Source organism: Rhinolophus sinicus, chromosome 2 (genome assembly GCF_057876585.1).
Source record: "Rhinolophus sinicus isolate RSI-liver-muscle chromosome 2, RSI-T2T, whole genome shotgun sequence".
In the NCBI taxonomy this organism is placed as follows: domain Eukaryota; kingdom Metazoa; phylum Chordata; class Mammalia; order Chiroptera; family Rhinolophidae; genus Rhinolophus; species Rhinolophus sinicus.
In genome coordinates, this window is record NC_142502.1 from 70,151,916 (window position 1) to 70,169,496 (window position 17,581).

The window sequence follows — 17,581 nt, forward strand, 5'->3', positions numbered from 1 at the left end:
GAGGCCTTTCTTCATAAAGTTCTTTGGAGTTTTCATTTCTCTTTATTTGCAGTCTTTGTACATCTAACCACTTTCAAGAACACACACCAAAGGTAAACTAATACCTGTATAAAAATCCATAAACCATAGGTTATGGTTAAAATTGTGATCTCCAAGGAAAGTATTAGCACAAATACGGAAGGTGATCTTTCCCAGCATGAACAAGAAGGAATGCAGTTCTGTCTTCATCATTCTCCCCTTCTCACACACCCAGGCACCGCGCTGTGCCTCCAGTACCCTGAGCTGACCTGAAATGTTTTCCTGAATTTCCACTCTCACTCCTAGCAGCTTAAATCCTTTCTCCTCTGGGAGGTTGTCAGGGAGTGCCCAGTCGCCATGTTTTTCTTTTTCCTTAAGTCCTTTGGATTTGCTCTCTCCATTAAAATATTAACATTCTCTCTCTATTAAATCTCAATATATAAAATAGTATGCAAACCTGTTCCTTAAACAATTATTTTAGGTATATGTTCATTCAAAATACTTATGCATGGCCTGCTTTACTCTTCACAGCAAGCATTACTCTTCACAATTAACCTGTCAGTGTCCCATGTGCCTTACAGCTCAGGACGTTCAGCACCACACTCCCTCATCTCACAGTAAGAGTTCAGTATGTATTAGATTAATAATAACAGACAACAGCATAGGTTTGAAAGTAGATACAGTTCATACTCAAAATATTGTGGTTGACAAATGAGAACACAATTACTATAGCATTCTAATAAGCATTATAACTTCATAGAAACCTGGTTCTGTACTTAAATGTGGCAACTGCAGAGTTTCCTTGAGAAATGAGCTTAGAGTGACAATTGTAAGGGGCAGGGGGTGGCAGAAGACATGAATGTTCTGCATCACAACCTCCAAGCTCACCTTCCCAGAGAGCCTGGCAGAGCTGAACCTGTTGCCCACAGCAGAGGGCCTTAGTAACACCCCCCACCCCTGGCATACCACACTTCTCTACGTTTCATCCAAAGAATTTTCATTCATTTGTTGAGATCATATGTGCCCAGCACTCTTGGAGTCACCGATCAAAATGTCAGGCACCTATCTCTCAGGCCCCTTCCCTCCTGCTTTATTGGCTGCTGTCATCTGGAATGATTCTTGTGCCCCTGGGATAAACCATCTAAAGCCCCTGATGAACAATTTCTTGGCCTAAGCAATCACAATGAACCTCACACTTACTCCATAACTGACAGCTAGAAGTGCCCCAATTCTAAAATCTTAAACTCTATACTTCTACATGCAAACTATAGCTTTCACTCTTTTTGTTTCTTTCTTTTATTCCCTGGACTTGTCACTTGACACACCTAAGCCATTCAGAACACTTGTATCACTATATCTTTTAATCGCTTTTGTTTTCTTCCCCCATGTTTATTGCCATGTAATTGACATATAACTTTGTATGAAAGTGTTTAGCATAATGATTTTATATATGTATATATTGTGAAATGATTACCACAGTAAGTTTAGTTAAGATTCATCACCTCAAATAGTTACAAAGGTTTTTTTTCTTAAATGAGAACTTTTAAGGTCTATTCTCTTAGCAAGTTTAAGATATACAACACAGTACTGTTAACCATAGTCACCATGCTGTACATTACATCCCTGGAAGTTATTTATCTTATAACTGGAAGTTTGTACTTTTGATCACCTTCACCTATTTCCCCACCCCCACCCCCACCTCTGGAAACTACCAATCTGTTTCTATGAGTTCAACTTTTTAGATTCCACATATAAATGAGATCATACAGTATTTGTCTTTCTTGTGTGACTTTATTCACATAGTATAATGCCCTCAAAGTCCAACCATGTCACAAATGGCAAGATTTCATCCTCTTTTTATGGGTGAAGAGTATTCCATTGTATGTGTGTGTTTGTATGCATAGCATTTTCTTTATCCATTCATCCATAGGTACACATCGGTTGTTTCTATGTCTTGACTATTATGAATAATGCTGCAGTAAACATGGAAGTGAAGGTATCTCTTTGAGATCTTGATTTCATTTCATTTGGATAAATTCCCAGAAGTGGAATTGCTGGATCATATGGCAGATCTATTTTTTTTTTTTTGAAGAACCTCCACACTGTTTTCCGTAGCTGCACCAGTTTACGTTCCCACCGACAGTGCACAAGGGTTCCCTTTTCTTCGCATCCTCGCCAACACTTGTTATCTCTTTTCTTTTTAATGACAGCTATTCTAACAGGTCTGAGGTGATATCTCATTGTGGTTTTGATTTACCTTTCCCTTGTAATTAGTAATGTTGAGCACTTTTCCATGTACCTGTTGGTCATTTGTATGTCTTTGGAAAAATGTCTATGCAGTTCCTCTCCCCATTTTTTAATCTGATTTTTTTTTTTTTTGCGATTGAGTTGTATGAGTTCTTTATATATTTTGAATATTAACCCCTTATGATATACATGATTGGCAGATATTTTCTCCTATTCCATGGGATTTCCTCTGCTATGCAGAAGCTTTTTCGTTTGATGTAATCCCACTTTTTGTTTTTGCTTTTGTTTTCTTTGCTTTTGGTATCAATACATGGCTTTCTATACCTTCAATAAGTACTTTTTAAGGAACCAAATATGTGCCATATGTATCTCTTAATTTCTCAGAAACATACAGACAGCCACAAATTAGTCTTATCCCTGAAACCGTTCTTTTTAAACACTCAGATGATTTCTGCATAAAGTGAGGAGATATAGATTCCAATGTTCTTCCATTTTCTTTTTAATTCTGAGTGAATCACAGCTGAGAAAACAAGTGGTGTGAGTTTTAGGGTCAGTGAGAGTTGCTGACTATGGGTTGCTTCATTTCTATTTCAGTGAAAAAATCCTCATTCAGTAAACACATTTATTTTGTTCATAGGCGAGTTATAGAGATAGAACAAGGTATAAACATTTTCACTAACCTCAGTACATTCAAAGAAAAAGACATATAAACAATATTGGATCATAATTTCCAGTCAAATGTGTTAATATCTATCATACAAAGATAGCAGTAGGACGGATATGGGTGCCTCTGCCCATGGGGGAAAACTTCACAGAAGGCATTAGCTTTTCATTGCATGAGAAAACTGTTCAGAACAAATACGATTTTACTTGCCACAGGGAGCAAAATAAAAACAATCAGTAATAGATACATTATTGAAATACATTTGGAACTTCCTCATGACACTGAAGTGACTCCAACAATTTCTTTCAATACTGACAGACCTTAGCATGACAGCCATTAAAATGGCAGCAATACAGTCTTGTGCTTATGGCAAAAAGTAAGAATTAATCATATCTAATTGAGATTTTATTGCTAGGGTAGCCAAATACAGAAGAAATAATTGGCTTTATTTTCTGTACTGAAAACTTCTCTTGAATTATTTATAATCGAAGGCACAGAACTGATGTGACAGCGACTGTACACCTGGCTCCTCCACCACTGTCTGCTCCTACATGTCATGGCTTCACGCACCCTTTCGGAACTTGTAGAGAGAGCACCACTGATTCTTTTATTTCAGCATATGTTTCACTTTTCATTAACTCACCGCAAGAAATAAGAAACTGTTTCCTCACTTCTTTCCACTCCTAATAAGAGCACAGAGCCCTTAAAAGTGATAGGAATTCTTATTAAAAATGACTTCCCCAGGAGTCCTCCAGTTTCTCGCTAAAGAATCGATGAGGGCAGAAGAATCTCTGAGCAAGAGGCTGACTGAGCTGGAGAGAGAAACATAATCCATGCCTCCTCCCACCAATTCTTCTGTACTTGCCAAACAACAGGGTGGAGGACCAAGGAGCACTTTTGCTGTGAAGAAGGCAAGATGTAGAGAGCACTCTGGGAATTGTCATACTTAGCCCAAGGCTACAACATGTCACGTCAGGGTCATTGGAAAAGCACTGACACAGGTGCCACAGTCTGCTCTCCAGCAGAGGAGTGGAACGGGTATTCTGCTGTTACCTACGTGCACACTGACCAAGGACAATTGACACAGGCCTTTGTGGGGACATTCCAGTTGGATCCAATGAAGATAAGGGTAAAGGAAAAGTCAATTAAACAAAAATACAGATCCCAAGAGAAACAGTGAGGTGACACAGAAAAGGAACAGTATCCTGAATACAAGGAAGAGCAAGACTGGGAACGACTTACTAAAGAGACCAGAATAAGTCGAGGGAGGATGGTTGGTAAGTTCAGTGGCATTAAAGGTACATGTCCATTATGAAAAGGTGAAAGCCAATGAAAGATACAAAGACAACATATTGAATTAAAAAAAGCATATAAAGAGTAAAATGAAAATGCAATGAGGAAAATGTATAAGAACTAAAATTCCCAAAGGAAAATTGAAATCCACATTGAAGATAATAAACTGAAGAAGCAACATTACAGGAAATTGAATAAATAATGAAGGGAGAACTGGAGAAGTCACTTGAAATATAATCGGTAAGGGCTGACCTGTCTGGAAAATGAAGATCATCTTTGGGACTCAGAAACAATGAGAAAGACTGAAGACAAAGGGATGGTCTGTTTCACAGTGCTGCAGCTGTCCCATCACGAGAATCTCCGAATCCTTGCTGACCAACATCTTGGGTTTTACCTGGCTACCTCCACACAGGAGAGAAGACAAAGGCTGCTGCCTATATAAGGTAGGGCTTGGGAACTGAGAACTTAAGGGAACGTAAGGCTGAAGCCATCAAAAGTCTCTACCAATAGGTGAACTAGGAAAACAAAACAAAACTCCAAGAGTGAGAATATGAATTCTTGCCTGTTTCACTTGGTTCCCAGGGGATAGAAAAAAAGAAAAGAAAAAAAAAGAAAAAGGCTTTCTGAAAATTTGGAGTCATAAATCTACCTTCACACAGGTTGGAGATAAAGTTCACACATATTTTAAAATTTGTACTATCTTATTCCTTGTAGGTTAAGTAGCCGTAGGTCCTAAAGCCATTTGTATGTGATGCTTTTTCCAGGAGGCTAGGGAAAGAGTGTGGAGACCCTGGACTCCCTTTCATTTTCTATTATCAATATACTATAAATATACAGATGGTGCCAAAAATGTACACACATTTTAAGAAAGGAAAAAAAACATTATTAAAATTGCAATACTCAATATATACCAACAACAAAAGATGAATAAAAGTCATGTTTGACTTCTGCAATTACAAGAGGTGCTCAAAGTGGTTATCATCAGCATCCAGACAGTTCTGATTACAGCAAACTACTGCTTGAGCAACATTGACCCAAGTGTCCACTTGTATACATGTTTTTGGTACCTCCGGTATATTATATTAAATCCATATAATGTAAATATATAATAAAATATAAAGCCTTCAACATGTGGCAGGGATTGGGAGATAGATTCAGACATGGCCACTGTTACAAATATAACAGTAAATATACTCTGATATATTCCTTGCATACTTTAAATTTTGGAATGAAAAACACTTACCAAATTTTGTATTCATACCATCATTCTTTAATACAAGATTTCAGTTTGCAATCCAAATTTCTGAATTAATAAGCCGAAATTTAGAGAGTTGAGAAAGTTTAATCAATTCATAGAGAAATGAGTAGTCTATATCTTCAAGATGGAAGAAATTAACCCCAATTCATTCACACATTGAAGAAAGGCTTCTATTATGCTCTGAAGGCTTGAAAGATATTTTACTGCAACCTCTTAATGTAGATAGAAAGCCTCTGTTTGCAGGTATAAAAATAATCAGGAATCCTAAATCTAAATTTTAGAGCATGCTTTGTCACCTGAACTCTACTCTTAACAAATTATTAGTATCATGACTCAAAAAGCTATGGGTAATGATTGTGTCAAGAGAAAGACAAACACAAATTCATGAGCCATTCAAATGGGCATCAGTAATGTCACTAGTCTTTGTGTGGGCATCTGTTCTATGTAACCCTTGAGACACTCTCCAAACTAAAATGTTAAAATGGCCAGAAAAGTGGAATGATCATTATACAATCTGTTTGAAGAGTGCCCATAAACCACATGTTGAATTGGCTGCCACTCTAAGTGTTTTGATTCAAACAGCAACTGCATTTGATTATGTTCAGAGAAGGAGATTTTCCAAAGCCACTGAACTGGTTAATAATGAAGCTAGAACAGACCCAGAGATTCCACTGGAACTCTGTTTCCTTTCAACACATTTTACCAATTCTATTACATCTTTCCCTTCATCCATGATCAAATAATGAGTAAACTAATGCTAACAATGTCAGCTCATCATTTTTAAGAAATAATAAATTCACTTTTATATTTTGAGTTGTACTGTCACAGCCTCTTTGGATAAACTTCTGAAATTAGAACATAGAGACCATTATAATACTTACAAGTATATAGTAATATACAGCCTTTAGAGATAAATCTACCTGATCTTTATTTTTGATACATTGATTATACCCTCTGGCATGAACCAAAGAAACTGCAATGGTTACTTTGAACCACTTGTTCTTTAATAGATTTTATGAAGAATACTCTGCCTACATCTTTACAGCTTTCTCCTTGGTTGTTTTTTCTCAATAGGCCTTTTCTCAACTTTGAGTTGAAACAAATTTTAAATTGCCATTTAATTACAATATTATGATAATAGAGAAAATTTTGAAAAATAAGGCATCTTTAATTTAGCTAAATAAATTTTGCTTTTAGACAAAAATAAAAGAAGACATTCAGTAATTTATCCATTGTTAATTTCTCAGTAAAATCATCTAAGTGGAAGCCCTACTCCACAGAAATTCTATGATGGTGTTTCATTTTACTCACTACTTACATGGCATTCAGCCACAAAGCACTTACTTGAAATAAGGACAGTATATAAACTTCAACAGTTTTCTAAAAAGCTTAGTAATTCTTGTTTTAAAATCAATATCCCATCACTCAACAAACTTAAGTCAATTCTGTGAAACCGCCTAAGAAACAGAAAAAAACACGATGCCTAATGTCTCTCAAAGAGAATCAGAATTTGTTGGTTCTGCCACTCCCACCTCCATTCCTCTCCTGTTCTCTTTTCTTACTTCTTGCCAGAGAGAATGGGGTTTCTCTCAGTTTTAACCATTCATGCTGCTGGTGCATAGTTAGATGACTTTGACCACTACTGAAGGAGAGAAAACAAAAACAAAACATCTCAAGGATTCCTGCCATATTCTCCAGATCATAAATGCCCCGTTCCCAGTGAGCATGCCAGAAAGATATGTTTCTGTCCAAACTTTTGTTGCTCTCAAGCACTGTATAGTTCCTTGAGTGGGGATAATTTTAGATCAAATCTGGGAGATAAAAGAGGGGAAAAAATGGGAAACATATTCTATATGGTGTTTTTGTTCAAGTATTTTCCTTAATTCATATGATATATACCGGGGGTGCCAAAAAATGTATACACATGACTTGTATTCACTTCTTGTTATCGGTATACACTGCAATTTTAATAGTTTTTTTTTTTTTCCTTTCTTAAAATGTGTATACATTTTTTTTTGGCACCCTCTGTGTGTGTGTGTGTGTGTGTGTGTGTGTGTGTGTGTTTAATTTTAGAGTCCTCAGATAGTTGCTTTTTTTTTTTTTAATTTTTTCAGTTTAATCAGTGGGAGAAGGAGGCTTTATTGGCTTATTCCATCTCATCGACCATCCTAATTCACATTTTGGATTTTGAACTTTAAGAATTTATTATGCAAAATCAAAATCATAAAGCAAGCATAATGTGTTTTCTGGGCTCCCATGACAAATCTTTAAACTCTTTTCAGATGCGCAGTGCCATAGTCATACAAGGAAATTCAAGTATCACCTGGTTCCTCTTCAATGTGTTTCTTAAATGTATTTGTCCAAGATTTATATTGAGGGGAAGATGAGCATTATAAAGTTACATTCCCAGAGTAAAACAAAATCTTTGTGGTTACCCATACGTGTCTTCCACAGAAGATGGTTTAGAGACCATCAATTGTTAAACATAATACTTAGAAAAAGTTTTCTTGAACATGGTGCTAATATTATTCACTTTTATAAATGCATATGAATCTCAGTGGAGATTTGTATTTTAAGCTTTATATCTTACTGAATAGCAATAATAACAGCAGATAAAAGCCACTGAGCACTTACAATGTCAAGTTTGCGAAATGCAAACATGGACTATTTAATGAGACCCTCAAAATCTCTAAGTGATATATAGGTACTATTGCTGAGAATATTTTAAAAGGAGAAAAATTGAGGCTTAAAAGGATTTTTATTTAATCCTTCACTATTTTTTATTACATTTATTAGGGTGACATTGGTTAATAAAATAATATAGGTTTCAAGTCTACAATTCTATAATATATCATCTAGATGTTGCATTGTGTGTTCACCACCCAAAGTCAAATCTCCTTCCATCACTATATATTTAACCCCTTTACCCTTTTCTGCCTCTGCCCTCCCACTTATCCTCTGGTAACCATTAAACTGTTGTCTCTCTGTGAGTTTTTGCTTGTTTGTTGCTTTCAGTTTTATATCCCCCATAAAATCTTATCATTCTTGACTTTTTCTGTCTAACTTATTTCGCTTAGCATCTCAAGATCCATTCCATGTTATTGCAAATGGCAGTATTTTATCTTTTCTTATGGCCAAGTAATATTACACTGTACATATGTACAACACCTTCTTTATCCAATCATCTATCAAAGGAATTTTGGTTATTTCCATGGCTGGGCGATCATGAATAAAGCAGCAATTAACATGGGAGTACACGTATCTTTATGGATAATTGTTTTTAGATTTTTTGGGTAGATAACCAGAAGAGGGATTGCTGGGTTGTATGGTAATTCTATTCTTAAAGTCTGAGGAACTTCCATACTGTTTTCCATAGTGGTTGTGTCAATTCCCAGCAGCAGTGTATGATGGTTCCTTTTTCTCCACAGCCTCTCTGACACTTGTTATTACTTGCCTTGTTGATGATAGCCATTCTAACAGGTGTGAGGTGGTTGTGGTTTGCATTTCCCTAATAGCCAGTGAGGTCAAACATCTTCTCATGTGTCTGTTGGCCGTTTGTATGTGTTCTTGGCAGAAGTGTCTGTTCAGGTTCTTTGCCCATTTTTTAATTGGATTGTTTGTTTTGTGCATGTGAGTGTGTGTGTGTGGTTGAGTTGTATGAATTCTTTATATATTTTGGATATTAGCACCTTATCAGAGGTGTTGTTTGCAAATATCTTCTGCCATTTGGTTGGTTACCTCTTTGTTTTGTCGATGGTTTTTTGTTTGTTTGTTTACTTATTTTTTTGCTGCACAGAAGCTTTTTAGTTTGATATATATAGTCCCATTCATTTATTTTAGCTTTTACTTCCCTTGCCTTTGAGGTCAGATTGATGAAGTCCTCTCTAAGACCAAGTTCCCTAAGTTTAGTACCTATGCTTTCTTCAATGCAATTTATTGTTTCAGATCTTATATGTAGGTCTTCAATCCATTCTGAGTTCATTTTGGCACATGGTGACAGACAGCAGTCTAGTTTCATTCTTTTGCATGTGGCTTTCCAACTTTCCCAGCACCATTTATTGAAGAGGCTGTCTTTTCTCCACGGTATGTTTTTGACTCCTTTGTTGAAAATTATCTGTCCATGTTTATGTGGGTTTGTTTCTGGGTTTTCAGTTCTACTCCATTGATCTGTGTGTCTGTTTTTCCGCCAATACCCATGCTGTTTTGATTATTGTCGCATTGTGGTATAAATTGAAGTCAGGGAGTGTGATACTTCTAGTCTTGTTCATTTTTCTTCAGGATTGCTTTGGATATTCAGGGTCTTTTGTGATTCCATACAAATCTGATTATTTTTCTGTTATACTTCTTTTAAAAAAAATGCCATTGGGATTTTGATGGGATTGCATTAAATCTGTATATTGCTTTGAGAAATGTGGTTATTTTAACTATGATGACTATTGTAATACATGGACATGGAATATCTTTCCATTTCTTTCTGTCTTCTTCAATTTCTTTTAAAAATGTTTGTAGTTTTCAGCATATAGGTCATTCACATCCTTTGTTAAGTTTATCTCTAAGGAATTTATTCTTTTTCCCACAATTGCAATAGGAATTCTTTTTTTTTTTTTTTTTCTCATTTCTTTTTCTGAATTTTCATTGTTAGAATATAGGAATGCAATGAGTTTGTGTACATTGACTGTGTTTTTAGTCAGCAACTTTACAGTGTTCATTTATTATTTCTAATAGCTTTTCAGTGGAGTCTTTAGGGTTAGGGTTTTCTATATAAACATCATGTCATCTGCAAAAAGTGACATTTAACTTCTTCATTCCAAATTTGGATGCTTTTTATTTCTTTCTCTGACCTGATTGCTCTAACTGGATTCAAAGATTCAGTTCTTTCCATAGGTTTGGGATGTTCTCATTGACTCTTTGTTTGAACAGGCTCTCTGTGCCCTTCTCCCTCTCATCACCTTCTTATATTGCTCTTTCTGATGGAGTCAGATAGTTATTATAGAGTTCTTTCATTTCTTTTAACTCTCAAGTCTCTCTCTTCTTTCATCTGTGTCATTTCCACATTTCTGTCTTCAGTATCACTAATTCTTTCCTCCATCTGTTCAGGTCTATTTCCTATGGTTGCTATTTCATTGTTCATCTCTTTGCTTGAGTCCTTCAGCTCCAGAATTTCTATTTATTTTTTGTGTTTTATTTCCATCTCTTTGGTAAAGTATTAATTTTGTTCGTTGATTTTATTTCTGAGTTCATGAAACTGCCTGAGTTTTCTTGCATCTCATTGAGATTTTTCAGAAATGCAATCTTGAATTTTCTGTGATTTAAGTCACTTATTTCCATGTCTTTAAGTTTATTATCTGGAGATTTTTCCTTTTCTTTCAGAGCTGCCTTGTTACCTTGGTTGTTCATAGATTTTCATGGATTATGTCTCTGCCTAGGCATTTATGGGAATGAGCTGTGTAGCAGATTGATGTAAGTGGTCTTTCTCTTGTTTTCCAGGAGGTGGTGCTGGAGCGTTTTATTGTCTCTTGTGCCCTTTTGGTTTCTGGCAGTGGAAGATGGCCTTGTAGTTCCTGGGGAGGTGGGTGTCTCCTACGTGACCAAGTAACCTAGGTCTCAGCTCACCACCCCCATGGAAGAATGTGGTGGGCAGTGGGTTTGAGTCCCTGAAATCCCAGTGCTTCCCCTGTAGCCAGATGCAGTGCTGTGCTGCCTGAGCTGTCCCAGGTGCCCCCGGTGGGATCAGCTGTGGAAGGTGTGGGCAGGGTGGGCTGAGAGAGGCTGCTAGTGTGTCTGTGACTTTTTTACTTCTCCCACTAAGGGCAACTGCCAGCTGCCTTGCGTCTATATCTCTGCTCATTGCTGAGATGAGCCACAGTATGTGTCCGCTGCTCAGGAATTGTCTCTACAGTTTTCAGGGCTGTAGATATTTTGCCCTTTAACCCAACACTCACTGCTCCAGTTTTTCCTGGGGCCCACTGCTAGCTTTGGGAAGGTGTGGGAGGTGACCAGGCCCTGTGGCTTTGTTTTCTGCCTGGCAGTAAAGGCTGCTAGAACACAGTTGTCACACTTCTGAATTCGATCTATGCCCGATGTCTCTGCACCAGTTGCGGGATTCAGCCATGTTATAAGCTGATCACTGAGGCAGGAATGCTCAAGGCCACAGAGACTGCACTGCAGCCTGACTCCTCCCCTCTCCTGGGACCCGAAGTAAGCTCTGGGCTGCATCTGTGGCACCCGCCCCTGCTCTTCTCCCTTCTCTCCGCCCCTGTTCACCCACCTTCAGATGTTATGATGTGCGGATCTCTCACATGTGCTTGTGTGTTGTGCATGGAGTCCTCTGTAGAATTGTAGCTCCTCAACTGATTATAAATTTCAAGGGAAGAAATAGAAATAAAAATAAAAATTCCTCACACTGCCATAGCTCTGAGGCTGTTTAAATATGTATTTCTGAAAACTGAGGCCTTTCTAAAAGCATCACAATAATATTACCTCTAAAAAAAAAAAATAATAATTCCTTAGTATCATATACAGTGTTCAGCTTTCCCCAGCTGTCTTATAAGTTATTGTATTTTCTGGTTTGTTCAAATCAGGATACAAGTAAGATTCATATATAGCAGGAATTGGCAAACCTTTTTTGTAAAGAGCCGAATAGTCAATATTTGATGCTTTGCTGGCCATACTCAATCTGCTGTTTTAGTGCAAAAGCAGCCACAGATCAGACATAAATGAATAGTAGGCATGGCTGTGTTCCAATAAAACTTTATTTAACACATGGAAGGCCTGATTTGGCACAAAGACCATAGTCCATCAATCCCTGATATACACCAATAGGATAATAGGTCTCTTTAATCTCTTAAAATATAGGCTCCTTCTTCCTCTTTCTCCCTCCCCACTCTTTTCATGATAATACAGTCTATTTGTTGAAGAAATTAAGTTGTTTTTCTTGCACAGTCTGGATTTTACCAACTATATCCTCATGGTTAATTTAACATGTTTCTTTGTTCTGTATTGGCTATACATTTGTAATTCATTCTAGAGCCTTCAGGTTTCATTTGATGAGAAGACAGATGACTTCAGAGAGCACACATTTAACCAGGCATGTGATTCCAAACCTCATGCTCTTCGCCACAGTGATTTAGGTTATCCTTGGAGGCTTCTCTTAAAAAGATCTAGCCTATATGTTGGCAAATGCCTTAGCTAACTTTCATCTTTGTTGCCAGTTGAGCTCACAGAAGTTTTTTCTTATTAAGCATGAGCTTCACAAAGGCATTCAACGATGTGGAAATGTTTAGGCCAACTGTGTATTTGGGGGAATTTTAAGCCTTGTTTTACCCTTACCTCATACTTAATTATTTGCATCAAAAACACTGGTAAAGGAGAAACTGCTAATCTATAGTAGAGCTCATTACCAGGAATTTCTCCTAAGTTCTTGTTAAGCAATCAAAAATATAAAAGGAAAAACCTGTGCTGAGGACCACTGGTCTCTATGTTGTCCAGCTGAGCACAGTTTGATGCAAACACTATTCTCCCTGATGGATTGACTGCTAAGTGAGCCAGGCTTCCTAGATCTTATATGTGATCAAAATGTACATCATTTCAGAAAATAATATGGTTCCTCTCTCAAAAGAAATAGGTCAGCTGTTTCCTGCTCAGAGATAATGATTATTTTTCTTTTTATCTTATTAAAAAAATGCTTATTTTATTCTACATTTTGCCCTCATATAAATGAAATTAGTTTACTTTGGAGAAAGTATATACAAACACATTCCAGATTCAGAATCTTTAATTTGCATGATCTATTTTTATAAGTGAGTTGCTTAGCTTTTATTTTAACAAGATAAACAGACATCTGAAAAGTAAAAGTGCTTCCTGATATGGGCAGCAGAGTTTTTGAGTTTTCTTCTGCTAATAAGCTTTCTTTTTTTCCAATTTAAAAAATCTATTTTCAGGTAGAAATTTCATCTGCTCTGTAAACATTAGGTTTCTGAAGTATTTAATATGAGCATGCACATAATATTCTCAATTCACATTTCACCACATCCTTCTCAATAGTCCAAAAGCATTATTCAATTTTAATAGCTTGGCTACTCTACCCAAGAACATGCTGATACAGATACAAGTTGTATCTAAGGAGAACAACATTTCTGTAAGATATCCATTAGAAACTAAGATTTCATTTTAAGTTAATATAGTTCTGATACTCAAAGAGACTTTTTCTTTTAGACTCTATATTTTAAATTCTGAAATACTTTTTCAACATAAAAATATTTCATAATGCAAAAAAGCATAGCTCTTGAGTACACGCATTATATATTTTCAACACCCATCAATATTTTTTTCACATTTACTTCAGATTCTGTATTTTTAAAAGAAATTTTGAAAGAATGGATATACTGGAAATGTGTTTCACATGTGTGGAAACAGTTTTATATATATATAATTTAAAAAACTGGTATATTTGAGTTTCTTTCCCCCTTGCATACTGTAACTGAACATCATGCTTTCAAAATTTATCACTGTAATACATAAACACCTAATTTATTCATTGCAACTGCTACAGAATACTCATTTTTGATATCTCCAGCTATCTTTAAAAATAGACACTATTATTTCCAGTCTTTTAGCTATTACAAACATGTTAAAATCTACAATCTTGTACAATGGACCTGCCATATCTTACAGGATATGCAGCATTAACTTTCCCCAGTGATGAACTCCATTTCCTCACAAAATCACTCACACCTGATATTATTGTCAAGTTAATTTTTTTTAAAAGTTATTTCAATATAATCAGTAAATCAGAATGAACAATCTTATTGTTTTGTAATTTTGCATTTCCTTGGTACTGCTAATGTTGAGATTCATTCATGTTAATTTTCTTTTTTCTCTTCTATTAAACTGCCTTTTCACATTATTATCTATTTTTCTATCGGATTTTTATTTCTTTTTCTTATTAGTGTGTAGTTTATTATATAATCGTAGCATTCATCTTTTATTTGTGATAAATTATACAGGTTTTTTTGAGGGAAATACTATAAAGCTATTTACAATGTCATCAACTGAAATACAGGTTCTTAAAGAAATTTTTTTTGTCAGCTGTCTTGGTTCCATAAACGTTCTCCTAGCACACTGAGGCCTCAGGAACTTGATAGCAAGTTGGGAAGAAGAAGATAAAAGCTGGTGGTACTCACTTGGGGATATGCCCAAGGAGAAAGAAAAGAAGGCTGATGACCAGGCCTATCCCCTCCTCAAGTGAACCTCCTGCTGATGGTTATTAGGAGGAAATTTTATCTGTTGAGTGTCCTTAGTAGAAAGTTCCTAGCTAAAAAATTGCTTATAGTAAATAGACTCAGAATCTATGAGACATTGCCCCTTGAAGATGACCATATAAGCAGTAAAATTAGCTGGGTTATAAAATGGAGATGTTTAACAACTTAAAGCTCCCCGTGTGAGAAACACCACAAAATCTCACTTGGGGAGCTCATCTACTATTCGAGGACAGAGAGACATGTCTCAAAACAAAAACCTTAGGAACTACACAGGATGTCCCACATCTCTTTCTACTTCCTCTGTGCCCCTTGATTGCCTATCTCTGAAATTATTAGTAAAGTCGATATTGAATAAGATCTCTCTGATTCACTACTTAATCCAATTGTGAGTTTGTTGAAAGTATTGGCAGCTATTTTGCCAGGTCTAAGCCTCGACCCCCACTGATACTCTATATTATCTACTTTGTGCCTGGTCTCTCTTTCTCCTGTCGATTTTACTTGCCACACCATAGAAACTTTCTACTGATTTCATAAAAATGCTATCTTTGACACCTTCGTACTTATTCTCACCTCAAGGCAACAGGTTAGTTAACGGGCTCCAGATTGGAGCTAAGATTGGAGTTAGGATTCTTTAACATTCATATAAATATAAACATTCATGCCTCTTTTGCCATGTGACTTTTCCACATTAACAAAACACTATTTTTTTTTTAAATTAAAATAAAATACATTGATAAACCAGCTTTCAGTAGTATAAAATTTCAGCAATGTCTGATCATAAGGCTGGTTCTGTGAAATTCACACACCATCTAGATATCTAGAGAAGCCTGTAAACTTTTTAATAAAATTCACATAGACAAAACAGAACTTACGAAAAACAAATCTTTTGCTTTTATAGATATTCACCCTCTTGATTCTCTGTAACTATTCATTTACTGCCTGGGTTATCCTAGATGTGGATTCTATCTAAAGGGAGGAAGAAAGCCCCTCAAAGAAGGAGTTACTCACAACATTTTCCAACAATGTCCCAACTGATTGAGAAATTAGAATCAGTGTCTTGATTTTTGTTCTCAGTTTTGAACAGCCAAAGAAGGCAGGCTCTTAGAAAATCAATGTTAGCAGTCTATGGAGGAGCCACTTTTTCAAAGTTATTTTCAAAATAAAGACAAAACCAAGGTGATTATGTCACAAGATGATAAATATACGATAATCATGATAAAAGCATTCCATCATTCCAAAAAGAATGATAGTTACAAACTCAAATTGTAATCAACTAATAAAGAAAAGACTCTAAGCAGGGGACTACAACATACATACTTGTCAAGATATTAGGAGAGTTTTATCCTCAGCATCATATAAACAATTTTTTCAAGACCCAAGAAACTGCATTCAAATAAACACAGCTATAGAAAAGGATGACAAGATAAAAGGATACCAACCCACTTTCTCAAAACTCCAGTTCATAGTACATTATATGAGACCAGACAATTAAGTTCGTGAACTCATCCTAGAAAAAGTGCTACATACCTCATTGCTGAATATCACTACAGTCACCTTTGAAGTACTCCCCTTGGGAAGCTATGCACTGATGCCGACACCTAGTCCACCCTTCAAAGCAGCTTTGGAACTCTTTTTCTGGAATGGCCATCAGAGCTGCATCTATATGATTATCCTCTCTTTTTCAACTCAAAGCCATTTTTCAAGTTGTTCCTTTTCCATGAAGTCTTTTTGGGAACTTGCACCCTACCTTGATCACTTAGCACTCTTGATCACAAACAGCACCATGCATTTTAACATTTCTTTTTCTTTTTCATTAGTAAATGTGCCCTATTTCTTTCTCAAATTGACTTCTTGCTCCTTGAGTTCAGAAAAATTTCTTTTTAAAAAAATTATCTAACAGAGTTCTTAAGAGAGTTTACCATTTAGCAGCCCCTTGAAAAATTGCTGACTAGATGATTTACCGTGTCATTCATTGAATTCAATTAGGTTGGTGCAAAAGTAATTGCAGTTTAAAAGGTCAAAAATTGCAAAAACCTCAATTACTTTTGCACCAACCTAATATTTTGGGATGGTGTCGTTAAATGTAGAGAACTTAGATGTAAGTACTTGGTTAAAAACTACGTGAAAGTATATACACATATATTTTTTCCTTCCTAATTTTTTCCTCTTTACCGAAACATTTGTACATGCCTCTGATTTCCTTTATTTGTGCTTAATTGTACCATAGACACAGCGATGATATTAAATGAGCTAACAAAGTGAACACATAACATAACAGCATCAACATTAAAATACAGTAATGACTGCTGTTCCTTAGACACATTTGCCACCAGTGACATAAGACTCTGCACAGATAAAAGGGCTTAGAGCACTGGTTTTCAACCTTGGCTACACATTGGACTCACCTGGAAAGCTATAACCACAGTGACCTTCATTTAATATCAATGGCATATGGCTTGGCAACAAGATATTTAAAAGTCAGCCAGATGATTCTTGTGAGCAGTTAGGAAAGTGAACCACTGGTTAGAGGCTATGCTCCCTTTAACACCTTCTCCTGTTCACTTTTCTCTCACTGCTTGACTTTAGCATCGTGCTCCTTGCTTGGAGATTTAAGGCCATTCGCCTAAGTATTCCTTTGCTGTCACCAGTGGTATGTTTGGCACACATACACAGTAAAGACAATAAGATGGTATTATTTTGAAAACCACTTTCTGAAAATATCTTTCTGTAATTTCAGCAGGCAGTAATAGTATTCATATACATTAGAAATAAGTTAATAACTAAACTATTAGTCTCACAAGAGAAGTGAGGAGACAAGGAAAGAAAAGGCTATAGCTGTAA

General features: G+C 36.2%; 1 protein-coding gene across 2 annotated transcripts in view; it reads right to left on the reverse strand.

Moving 5' to 3' along the window:
* Positions 1-17,581, reverse strand: part of MEI4 (meiotic double-stranded break formation protein 4) — a 188,416-nt gene that overhangs the window by 49,739 nt on the left and 121,096 nt on the right. The gene's annotated exons all lie outside the window — the stretch shown is intronic.